This window comes from Ailuropoda melanoleuca, chromosome 2, assembly GCF_002007445.2.
Source record: "Ailuropoda melanoleuca isolate Jingjing chromosome 2, ASM200744v2, whole genome shotgun sequence".
Lineage (NCBI taxonomy): Eukaryota > Metazoa > Chordata > Mammalia > Carnivora > Ursidae > Ailuropoda > Ailuropoda melanoleuca.
Window position 1 is genome coordinate 15137479 of NC_048219.1, and position 11582 is coordinate 15149060.

The window sequence follows — 11582 nt, forward strand, 5'->3', positions numbered from 1 at the left end:
AAGAGACAGAAAGAAACTATGTCATAGCCATCCCTACAGAATTCTGCATGACCTGGCCCCTGCCGATTTATCTGACCTCATTTGTACCTCCCTCCCTCTGATTGTCCCGACATTTACACTGGATCCGTCCGCCGGCGTCGCTCTTCCTTGAACCTTTGCATAGCTAGTTCCTTCTGGTCATTCTGTTCTGTCACCTACTGGTGGGGTTGCGAGATTCCGCAAATAAAAATACAGGATAACCAGTTAAATTTGAATTTCAGATAAACAATAATTTTTAGTGTAAGTATGTCCTATGCAATATTTGGGACATAATTTTGCTTAAAAAAAGTAATAGTTTATCTGAAATTCAAATTTAACTGGGCATCCAGGATTTTACCTGGCAATCCCTTCTACTGAGAGGAGATTTTCCGGTCTGATCTGCCCAAATCAGCCATCTCCTGCCCTTCTGCATTTATTGTTTTATTTAATGGCATTTATCACCAGCTAAAATTACATTATTTACAGGTTGATCTGAGCTTCCCCAAAACTAGAATATAAGTTTCCTAAGAGCAGGGACCTTGTAAGTTTGTTCACTGTAACTCCAAGACTTAGAGGAGCACTTGACACACAGTAAGGACTCAATAAATATTCACTGAACGAAGGAATGAATAGATGGTGATTTTAGCTCAGCCTGTTGTAACAAAATACCACGGACTGAGGGCCTTAAGCAACAAATACTTTCTTGTCACAGTTCTGGAAGCTAAGAAGTCCAAAGTCAGAGTGCCCTCCTAGTTGCATTCCTAGAACTCTCTCCGCTAGCTTGCAGATAGCTGTCTTCTCACTGTGTCCTCACAGCGTGGAGTGAGAAAGAGGACTCTAGTCTCTTCCTCTTCTTACAAGGGCACTAATCCCATCTCAGGGGCTCCACCCCTACAACCTCATCTAAACCTGATTACCTCCCACAGGCCAAACACCATCGCCTTGGGAATTAGAGCTTCAGTGGATGAATTTTAGGGGAACACAAACATTTAGTCAATAGCAGATGGGAATGCTTCATGCCCTGAGGGTGAATAAGGTAAAACACAGCCGTTGCTATTTCTACAGCCAAACTACGGGAAGTCTCTAGATGCCTGTTTTTCACACTTCAAGTTGTCAGGAAGTGCCCATCACCGGGCCTTGAGGCTAGGTGAGAGAAGAGGTGATTAGGCAGGAAGAAGGTGGATTCCCACCTCCAGTGTAGTTCAGTCCCTAAAAACAAATAACTTGGTATAAAGTGAATATTCTGGCAGGGGTGGGGGGGTGGGTGACGGGATGATTGCATCTTTATTTTCTGAGTCTGAAACAAACAAACCAAAAAATTCCAAAAGCAAAAGCAGGTCACGTCCTGGACAACTGCGGGAAGGACCTTCTCTTCCTTGATGTTCCCTTTTGTTGCCCCAAGGACAAGTATCATGAGATTAAACACAACTTTGCTACAAAGGCCTTGACCCGGACGTGGTGTCCCAAGGGAGTCTCTGAGAGCCAGTCAGAAACAACTTCATGCCCAGTGAGGATCCAGAGATGTCCCCTTCTTCCTCACACTGTCCCTTTGGCCCCCCAAAAGCAGGTGTAATAGCCCACTCCAGGAGAAAAGACTAGGATAATGTGTTTCTGATGCCTCAGTTTGGTTCGAACCAGAGTAAACACGAATGGCAAAAATCAGCCCATGAGCTCATTCAGGCTTTGATCAGAGACATAATTTCATTATGAAATTTTGAATCAGGCTGTTGTGAAGTCTTGCCAAGGAGTTTCATTTTCCCAGATGATATGGTGGGTTGTTTCTCTCCTGTTCTCATACTCAGCTGCATTCATCGTACGAACTTTCCATCTATTTTTATAATCTGATCCATCAATCCTTTTACAAGTATTTGCTGATCCCAACAGCCAACCTGAGTTCCACCAGCCAATAATACGTCTGATCTACGAAGGTCAGGCCAAAGTTGTTGCATTGGTTTGCCTGCCCTGCTCACCGCAATTGTAATACATTGACGATCTTTCACCCTCCTTCCTCGTGTCATGGTGACCAGAGGAGGCAAAGACGCACCTCCAGGCCTATGACTCCTCAGCTTTTAAACAGATGTATTTATTTAACTACCCCGAAAGGTTACAGTATGGTCATGTGAATTACGGTCTATGAAAACATTGCAGACATGCTACACACCACGCAGATGGGCTCTTTGCTCTTTTCCTCCAGACCTATGGTTAGATCCTCCTTCCCGGGAATCTTGCTCCCAGTAACCACAGGTTGGTCTGAAGGAGAAGATCGCAACAGGAACTGGCTGGAGATGTCACCTTTCTGAAACAGCCTCATGCCAAGTTCTGATAGGAAAGATGGGGCTGTCATTTTCACAGGAAGCGGGGAATCTTGCTTGACCTCACGTTCTAAAGACTTCATGCTGTAAAAACGTTTTCTTTAGGATCTAACGGGCAAGTAACGGCAGCTTCCTCCGTAGCATTTTTCAAAGTGTAGTCTGAAGACCACCAGCATCAGAACCACAGGGGGGAACTGATTACACATGCACACTCCTGGACTTTGCCCCAGAGCTCCTGAAATCAAACCCTCTGGACTGGGAAGGGGAGGGGAGGGGGGGTGAGTATGCACTGTAATGCACTCCTCGGGTAATTCTGGTGCACACAAAAGTTATGGATCTGAAAAGCAGTTCCTTTCCCCAAAGTCACCCTGAGGCTTTCTGACCAGCTGACCAGAAGGCAGCCCTAGCACAATCCGCTCCTTCCCCACTACCTTAAATCCTCCTTTTTCTTGCAGAGCCGGGGTGAGGAAGGCTGCAGCAGTGTCTAATGTACTCTGAAAATATATGTCTTGGCTCTGCCCCAAATGCCTTGATATTTATGCCGTAGCCTGAGGGTCGTTATCCTTTGGCAAAGCTCCATTGTAAGGCCATTAGCTCTTAATTAGTGCCAGCTTGTTGGTTTATCCTTCCCAGTTGAACTGAGAGAGGAGGCTTCTCTATTCAGTCTCCTGTGTGTCTCCTCTCTGGCAAGTGCGTGATGAATTGACCCCCGCCGGCTGGGGCCAAGAGTTGGGCCCCTGGCTGGCTGCCGCTCAATGGGAGACAGTGACTGGCCCCCAAGCAGAGGGGCTGGGACCCTGGAAGAACAGAGAAGCCCTCGGAAGAGATTTTTCAGGGTTTTGTTCTTTTGTGTCATTTGTACAAAACAAAAAAGACAGAGTCCTCGGTCGGATGACCTCAACAGTTCATAAGGGAATAGAAGAACAATAAGGTGTGCTCACTTGGACTTTTATGGGCTAGATTGCCCACCGTTTTCAGTCTAGGATGCCTGGGAAGATAGGGGACAAGGGTGTAGCAAGCTGGTGGGCCGAGTGGCTATGAAAAGTGGCCGAGAGGCTCAACTCTGGGAAGCTCAGGAAACCTCTCCATGTGAGCGATGTATCTGGTCACCACTTCTAAGTGGGGAAAACATGGTCTGTATTGGTCTTGGCATTCATCGTCTTGCTGGGCAAGGAGCTCTTCAAAAAAATCTCTAGATGAAGCTTCAGAAAAATAACTAGCAGCATTTTGCTCCTTCCTATCAGTGAATCCCTGTGGCCCTCAGCGGGTTTCGCTTATGAAAATCTGAGAAGCAATTTTATGAGAGGCTATTAATGGCTTCTAATTTTCAGCCTCGTTTAGATAGCTCGAGATTGCTGGCTGCATCCCGAAAAACGGATCCAGAACACACACCAATGTGGGAATTTAAAGTATAATTCCAAGTCGTACGTAATTGTTTAAGCTCCAGAGAGACCGAAGGGCCCATATTAAGTCATCTCCCCAGGATCAGTGTGTTTCCTATTACACTTGATATCTATCTGTCCAATGATCCTTTTGATTTTTAAGCCGTTAGACTAAATCTGTGTGTAATTCTTTACCCCCCTCTTCTCCTGCCTACCTCCCCCCTTTTCCTTAGGAAAACACTTTTAAAAATGTTAACCAGGTCCCTTGGATTGTTTCCAGAAGAAAAATGTCACGTCAAAGAATCTGAAAAGTCAACTCCTGAAACCCGTGTGTCAGAGGGCCTCTGTCTGTCAGAAGGTCATTCTTGCCCTAGAGGCGGCTTCTGCCCAGCAAGACACTCAGGTTTTCCTTGGCCTCCTGCAACCCTCTTGCCCCCGTTTCTGGTCCAGTCTAGACTGGAAACAAAATCTGCCTCCCAAAGTAGAGACGAAGGCTGAGGTGTGGAAGAAAGTTAGGATGAATACCTTTTCAAGCAGCGGAGGAAGAACAGATCAAAATCTTGATTTATGTAACTTTCTAGAGGCTTCATTAGAAAATGTCAAGTCTGCCACTCCCTCGTGNCGGGGGGGGGGGGGGGGGGGGGGGGGGAAGCAATCCTTCTGACTCAGCGTGCAACCAGGTTGGAGGAATCTTCTAAATGCCTTAAGGGTCCCTTTGAGAGACTTCAGAGTGGATCGTTTTGCTTCCATCCAGAGTGGGGCAAATCCCCAGGAAGCCTGGACGTGGTGCCCAGGACCTGGGGACTCAGGTTTCTGCTGTGTACCCTCCATCCCTTCCCACCTCACTGGTGCACCAGGCATAAACCGAGCATCTCATCTCCAAGGGCAGGAGTAGGCAACTACAGCCTGCCTCCCAAATCCTCCCAGCTGCCTGTTTTTCTGTGGCCCACCAGCTAGGAAGGATCTTTACATTTTTAAATGGTTGAAAGAATCAAAGTAAGAATATTGTTTTGTTGGGGCAATGGGGTGGCTCTGTCCGTTAAGCATCTGCCCCTTGATATCAGCTCAGGTCTCCATTTCAGGGTCATGAGTTCAAGCCCCATGTTGGACTCCATGCTGGGTGTGGAGCCTACTTAAAAAAAATAATAATGTTTTGTGATACTTGAAGATGACATGAAATGCAAGTTTCAGTGTTCATAAAATGTCATCGGAACACAGCCCCACCATTTGTTTATATGTAATTTACACCTGCTTTTTTTTTAAAGATTTTATTTATTTATTTGACACAGAGACAGCCAGTGACAGAGACAGCCAGTGAGAGAGAGACAAGCAGGGGGAGTGGGAGAGGAAGAAGCAGGCTCCTAGTAGAGGAGCCCGATGTGGGGATGCGTCCCAGAACGCCGGGATCACGCCCTGAGCTGAAGGCAGACGCTTAACGACTAAGCCACCCAGGCGCCCCTACACCTGCTTTTTTGCACTGCAATGACAGAGATGAGTAGCTCTGTGGCTCTTTACAGAAAAAGCTTTCCCCGCACCCTGTGCTAGGGCTCTGCTGTATGTTCTGCGCATTGAGCCGGCATGTACCTGACTCTAGCGGGCTGTCAGTTGCCACTGTCCTCTGACAGTGAACCCTGTCTGTCCCAACACAGAGGTACATTTAGGGTTTTTTTCTGCCTGGGAGATTCAAGCGACACTGGCATCCACGGTGGTGGCCGTGCGGCGCTAAGACTGTCTCGAGCAGCTTCACGAGCAATGGACACTGGTGAGGGGCTGGAGGGGAGACGCAGGGCCTGGCAGGATGGCCGTGAGGACCCTCGGGCATTATTGGTGAGCTCATGTGATCCATCTCCTGGATCCCATTCCTTTTCCCAATAAACAAGCGAGATGTGAACAGGCTGGGCATCACGGCCCCAAGGTGAGGAAAAGCACATGTGAAAGTGTGAGTTTTCACACAGCTGGGCGGTGTGAAGCCAAACTTCCTGAGTTCCAGTCCTGGCTCCACCATTCGTGAGCTGTGTGCCCTTGGTCACATGCCTTCACCAATTCGTGTCTCGGTGTCCTCATCGGCAAAATGGGCATGATCACAGAGTTCCCCTGGCGCGGCCGGGTTGAGGATTAGGTGAAGTGGTGCAAGTACAAGGCTGAGAGTGTCAGGGCGTATACTTTGGCCATGGCTCTTACCAGTATGCTTCCAGCAGCGCCCGCACCTCGGTGGGACGTGGGCAACAGCAGGGAATGCAACAATGAATCCCACAGTCCCTGCTCTCAGGAGGTGGCGTATGGCTGGGGACATAGACATAGGCATGACAAAGGTGTGCAGACACAGAAATAGAGAGAGGGGAGTAGACAGCAGTACAGGGAGCTTCTTCACGTGGTTATTCGGTCTGGGTGTGAGTTATAAGTAGAAAAGCCACAGACAAGAGCACGGGGGAAGCACATTTTAGGGCCAGGGAAGAGTGCAGGCAAAGTCACTGAACTCTGAAAGTTCATTTGTACAGCACCACTGAGTCGTTCGGAGTAGATGAGTAGACAGAGGTGGGAGTGGCTGGAAAGGACTGGAAGGCTGGGTTGTCCCCACTGGTGGCAGCCAAATGACAAAAAGATCCAGGTCAGATTGCCTTTGGTTCAGGGCCCTGATGAACGTTGATGCTGGCCTTACTTTTCCTCCCAGAAGGAAAAAAGAGTAGTCACGATCAATAATTATGCTCTCTGGGGATAATACGAGAACAAACCCTCTCAAGGGGGACCTTTCCATTCATTCACTTTTTTTCATTCATTCAACAAACATCTAGGCTGTCATCCCAACGGTCAAATGCAATGGGTCAAAAATGCAGGGGAAGTAGGGACTGGGCGAGCCTACTGGGAAGGAGGCTGGGAAGGACCTGTGTCTGCGCATCAAACGAAAAGGTGGGAAGGGCCCAAAAAAGCTCTTACGGGAGTGGAAATGCCCACTAGGCCAACATGGAGAGCCATCAGTAGGACCAGAAGGACAAGAAGGTTGCTTGCGCTTTTTTTCTTTTGTTTTGTTTTTGTTTTTTTCAAGATGGAACTAGGAGAAGGGCAAGCCACGAGAATGTGATGAGAATGTGCTTGTGAGAAATCGAGATGCAATGTCTACGGAGATTTTGTTGGTTTGGTGGCAGGGAAAGAATTATAAATATGCGTGGTAGGCAAATACCTCGTACAATAAAGTACCTTGTGAGAGCAAGTGAGAGGGCAGGAGAGAAATCAAACACAGTCTACCCGCCACGGTCCTGCCCCTGGGGAAAAACCAAGTATAGATTTGAGGCGGTTGTTGCCAGGCTCCCAGCCCTGGGGATGGATCCGAGGAGATCTGAAGGGGGTGGGTTCTCTGTGTCTCAGGGGGCACAAGTAGCCACTGGGCCGTCATCAGGCTTTTGTGTCCAAAGCAAGGAGACACTAATCCCCACCTTCCACTGGGAGCCCAGCCCTTGAGGTGGCCCCGGCAGGCCATGACGTCACTCAGTGCCCAAAGGGAGGTGGCCCCTGCTTCAGGCCAGTCCCAGTCTTATGGCTCACTTTAGACTTCGCTCTGCCTCTGGCTCCCCAGTCCCACAGCGCCTTGGATCAAGTGAGACCAGAGCAGCCTGATGCCATTAAGGGTGTGGTTTCCTCATGCCCCTGGCGGTCAAGAGCACAGAAGGGAGCTGCTGGCTCAGCTCAGGAGCCATTATCCAAATGCAAAGCCCTCAGAGATAAATAAATGTAGTAACAGAGATGTTCAGATTAAAATGCCGGGTTCTGAGATCGTGAGCCGGCTCTTCACGTGGCCTTCACACCTAAGGTCCTCCTGCTTCCATGCTCCAACGTGAGGCGGTGGAGTTCAACGGCCCAAGTGTCCATCCTCATGTGCCCATGAGACAGGCCTGGGGCCAGCAGAGCCAGAGCTCACGGTTGAACTTGTCCCACCACCCGAGCCTGTCTCCATGACGGTGTTTTGCTCCAGCTCCCAGTCCTTGAGAGGACACTTCCCATGGTCCCTGGGATTGTGACATCCTTATTGTGACCACCTTTGCCAAGGGAGCTTTGCAGGGCTGGCCGGTGAAAGCACTTTTCTTTGTTCCTGGAGCTGCCAGCTTGTTTGACAGGCTTGGATCTGGTCTGGCTGTTCCAGCATCACTTAACCCCCTCCGCTGCCCCCAAATCCCCGCTCCCCCCTCCTCCTGTTCCCCTGCCCTGAAGGCTGCCGGCTTATTCCTTTTGGAGATGAACTCATTGTTGACTTTAACTCACTTCGATGTTTCCCAGGGAAGCATGCTGGCGGGAAGCCCACCCCAGCTCCTTGAAGAAGACAGCCGGGCTAGTGCCAAGACTGGGTGCCAGGGGCCTTGGAAGTGCCAAAATGCCTCCCATTTTATGGATAGGCCTGGCTCGACCTGAAGACATTCCAAGTATTTAATCAGCAGCCCATGGTACATATTGGGTTGCAGAGGGAGCCCTCAGAAGCCAGCCTTTTCAGCCAGAGGAAGGAGCTGGCCTTCTCCATGGGCCAGGCTGATGCTCAACAGAGGGTAAAAGTACATCCCAATCACAATAATCGATAATCAAAGGCTGGCAGCTGGTGTGGCCTGGCCCGAGGGGCCCCTGGGGGCTTGGCTCTGCCCTCTTTCCCACACCAGCCTGAGTCTAGCCAGGAATCCATCTCACCCACCTCCCTACACCAAGCTCCGGGAGAGCGAACAGGCGAGGGAGGAGCCATATTTCACATACTTTCTCTTTCAAAATGTAGCTCTGTTTCGCAATTTCCTACTTAAGTTCTGGAAGGCTCTAGAGTAGGACCCAAGCCACCTTCTCTAGCCACTGGCCCAGGTCTCTTGTCCTTCTCACCACCGCCCTGGCAGGCTGGAGGCACCAGAGAAAGGGGGTCCCACTTTTGTCGCTTTCCCACTATCTCCACCCATGGCTGCTCGTCCATGGTCTCTCTGATGTTGAAGGAGCCTCAGCCCAGCCTCCAGCCAAAACCTGTTTATTCTTCACCCCGCATCGGCTCTTTCCCTCGGGAGAGCCAGGAGAGACACCACACCAAAGCAGGTGCACCCAGCTCTGGTATGCTTGGCCTCAGCAACCCTGGGGGCATCTAATCTTTAGATCTCCTCTATTCCCCTAGAACAAGGCTTTTGTTCCCGCTCACTTTTACTAGCCAGACAGTACTCCAACCCCTTTGCAGGGAATCTCTTTAATCCTCCGAAATGGAACTTGTGCTCTCTGGTTGCTTTTCCCCTTCCTTACCACCTTCCCCGGGCTTTTCACCTGTTGTCCACTGAAGTCTGGGCTGGACCACAGCTGGAGGAGTCGGGGCACAAGGCCAGCATTTCAGCAACTGGCCCTGGGTTAAAGGCTTGAATCGGGGCCCAGGAAGCTGACCCTTTTCCTAAATTCTCTCTCAGTCCTCTAAACCAAAGCAAACCAAACCAAACAAACCAGAGAGGGGAAAATCCACTCAAAAAAAAATTCAGAAAATAACTCCATCACTCAAAATACTGAAGTGGAAAACAAATCCATTCTCTAGAGACTTGGTCTGAAACATGCCAGAGCTGGCACTGGATGAGGGAGCCAGAAGTGCCTTAGTCTGGGCAGATCTGCGACCCCGTCGAGGGAAAAGCTAACACTTCCCAAATGACAACGCGGGCACATAACAGCCACATACGAATCATGGGCTGTGTTTGCCTAAACCTGGGAGTAGGGTTAGGAATCTCGATGGACTCCCTCTCTCCAGCACCTGCTGAAACTCACCAGGTGGGCCTTCTGGTCAATCCTTACCGTGTGCTCCTTCTGGGGCTGTGTGCAGGTAACCGAACCCCATCGTGAAACCCACACCCCACCACCAGCTCAAAAAACATTCTAATGTCTTGAAGGGATAAGAGTGAGACAGACAGGGGTGAGACAGGTCCAGGTGGGCTAACTTTTCAAGGAGGGACTAGGGTTCCATCAGGAAGCACCCAGCTTATTGGTGTCAGGAGACTTCCCTCCCACCAGTAATTCTGGGGCGGGTAGCTCAGGACCCACGGAAGCCCACGTCATGTTCCCTTCCTTAATAGGGCTAGAACTTTGAGAGCAGCTTTAGGAAGCTCGAGGAGGTGACGCAGAGCAGCTGAATGCCTTAGAGTAGCACAAGGAGATGGAGGAGGATTCGGATCATGCCAAGCTCTAAGATTCTGAGTTTTGCTTTAATGTTGTCTCAGAGGAAAGCTTAAGGCAATGCTTCCCAAACGCTTTACATGCATGTGAATGACTTGGGGATCTAAAGCAGGTTTAGAGTGCTTAGGTCGTCGAGGGCAGTGAGATTTTGCACTTTTAGGCTCTGAGGTTGCTGATCCATGGGCCGTGCTTTTGAGAATCGAGGACCTCAGGGATCTGGGAGGTTAGGACACATCAGAGTCAGAGGCAGCCAAGACACGGAGGGGCTGAGGGTTGGTGCCCAGAAGAGAGGCAGAAGAGCAGAGAGGCTAGACTCAGAGGCTGAGGTGGGAAAAGAAAAAGATGCGGTGACAAAAAGAGGGACAGAGGAGGACAGAGTCAGAGAAACAGGGAGGCGGCAGAGGCAGAGACCAAACCCAGAGATGGAAGACAGATGAGCAGTGAGATGGCAAAGATAGCACCAGGGTCAGGGAGAGGAGGCCGTGGGCAGCCGGACCCCCAGGCTGCAGCTCAGGCTCCCAATCCTGGCCAGCGGTATGGGTGGGAAGAGCCCCCCAGAGCGTCAGGTGCACACACCTGAGATCCCCCACCTTCTAAACCTCCAGCCTTCCCTCACCTGCACCAGCCTCTCCTGGCTCCCGTCTAGCCATCCCTCCGCTGGGAGCCGTCCACTTCTGATTTCTCCTTTGTTCTCCTGTGGATTCAACCTCTTTCTCTAAACTGGACACTTCCCAGGGGGTTTTAAACTTTTGCAAGGCTTTCCCACCTTAAAATAAAAAAAAAAGATAAAGAAAGAAAGGAGAAAAAAAAGAAAAGAAAAGAAAGAAAAGAAAAGAAAAGAAAAAGAAAAGGACTCTCTCCACCCCATCTCTCTTTCCAGCTCCTGTTTGGCTTCTCCCCTTTATTCAGCTAAACTTCCTGAAGGAATTGCGTGTACTGATTTCTGCCCCCATGCCTGCTCCGAAAGGCACCTGCTGAAGTTACCATTGGCACATGTGTTTTAAGTCCGACGGTCAATTTCCAGTCCTCATTTACTTGGTCCCTGAGCACCTTGGGTCCTCATGATCTCTCTTCTGCTTGCAGATTCCCTCGTTCCCTCTCCTCTGCTCCTGCTCTGCCTTCTCTGACGGTTGATCCCCATTATCTGATCCTTGTACCTGGAGGGCCACACAGCTGAGTCCCCTGCCCTCTCTTCCCCCAGCTCTCTTTTTATGCAACTTCTTCCAAACCCTCAATTACCTTCTCTACACCAGTTCATGCTCCAGCTCCGACTTGCCCTGAGCACGCTAGACCACTTATGTCTACACACCATCTACTCGCCATGGTCACCAGGATGTTTCAAAGGCACCTCGCACTCAACATGATCAAAATCTTGTCCTCCCAAACTGGTCTTCCTGATCGGTCCCCCATCTCAGAACACTGCACCTTCACTCTGGGGGTGTTCAAGCCAGAAACAGGGACTTTGTCCTTGACACCTCTTCTCCCTGTCTTCCGTCTTCCACATCCAGTTTATCACCAAACTCTGCCAATTTTACTCTCCAAATGCCTTTGACTTTATCCACTTTTCTCCATTTCCACCCTAGTCCGTGTCTCCAACACGTCTTACGTGGATGACAGCAATAGCCCCCAATGCAGCTTGCGTCCAATCTGTCTTGTACACTACAGCCACCAGGATCTTTGCAAAATACAAATCTGGTCATCTTGGCCTGCT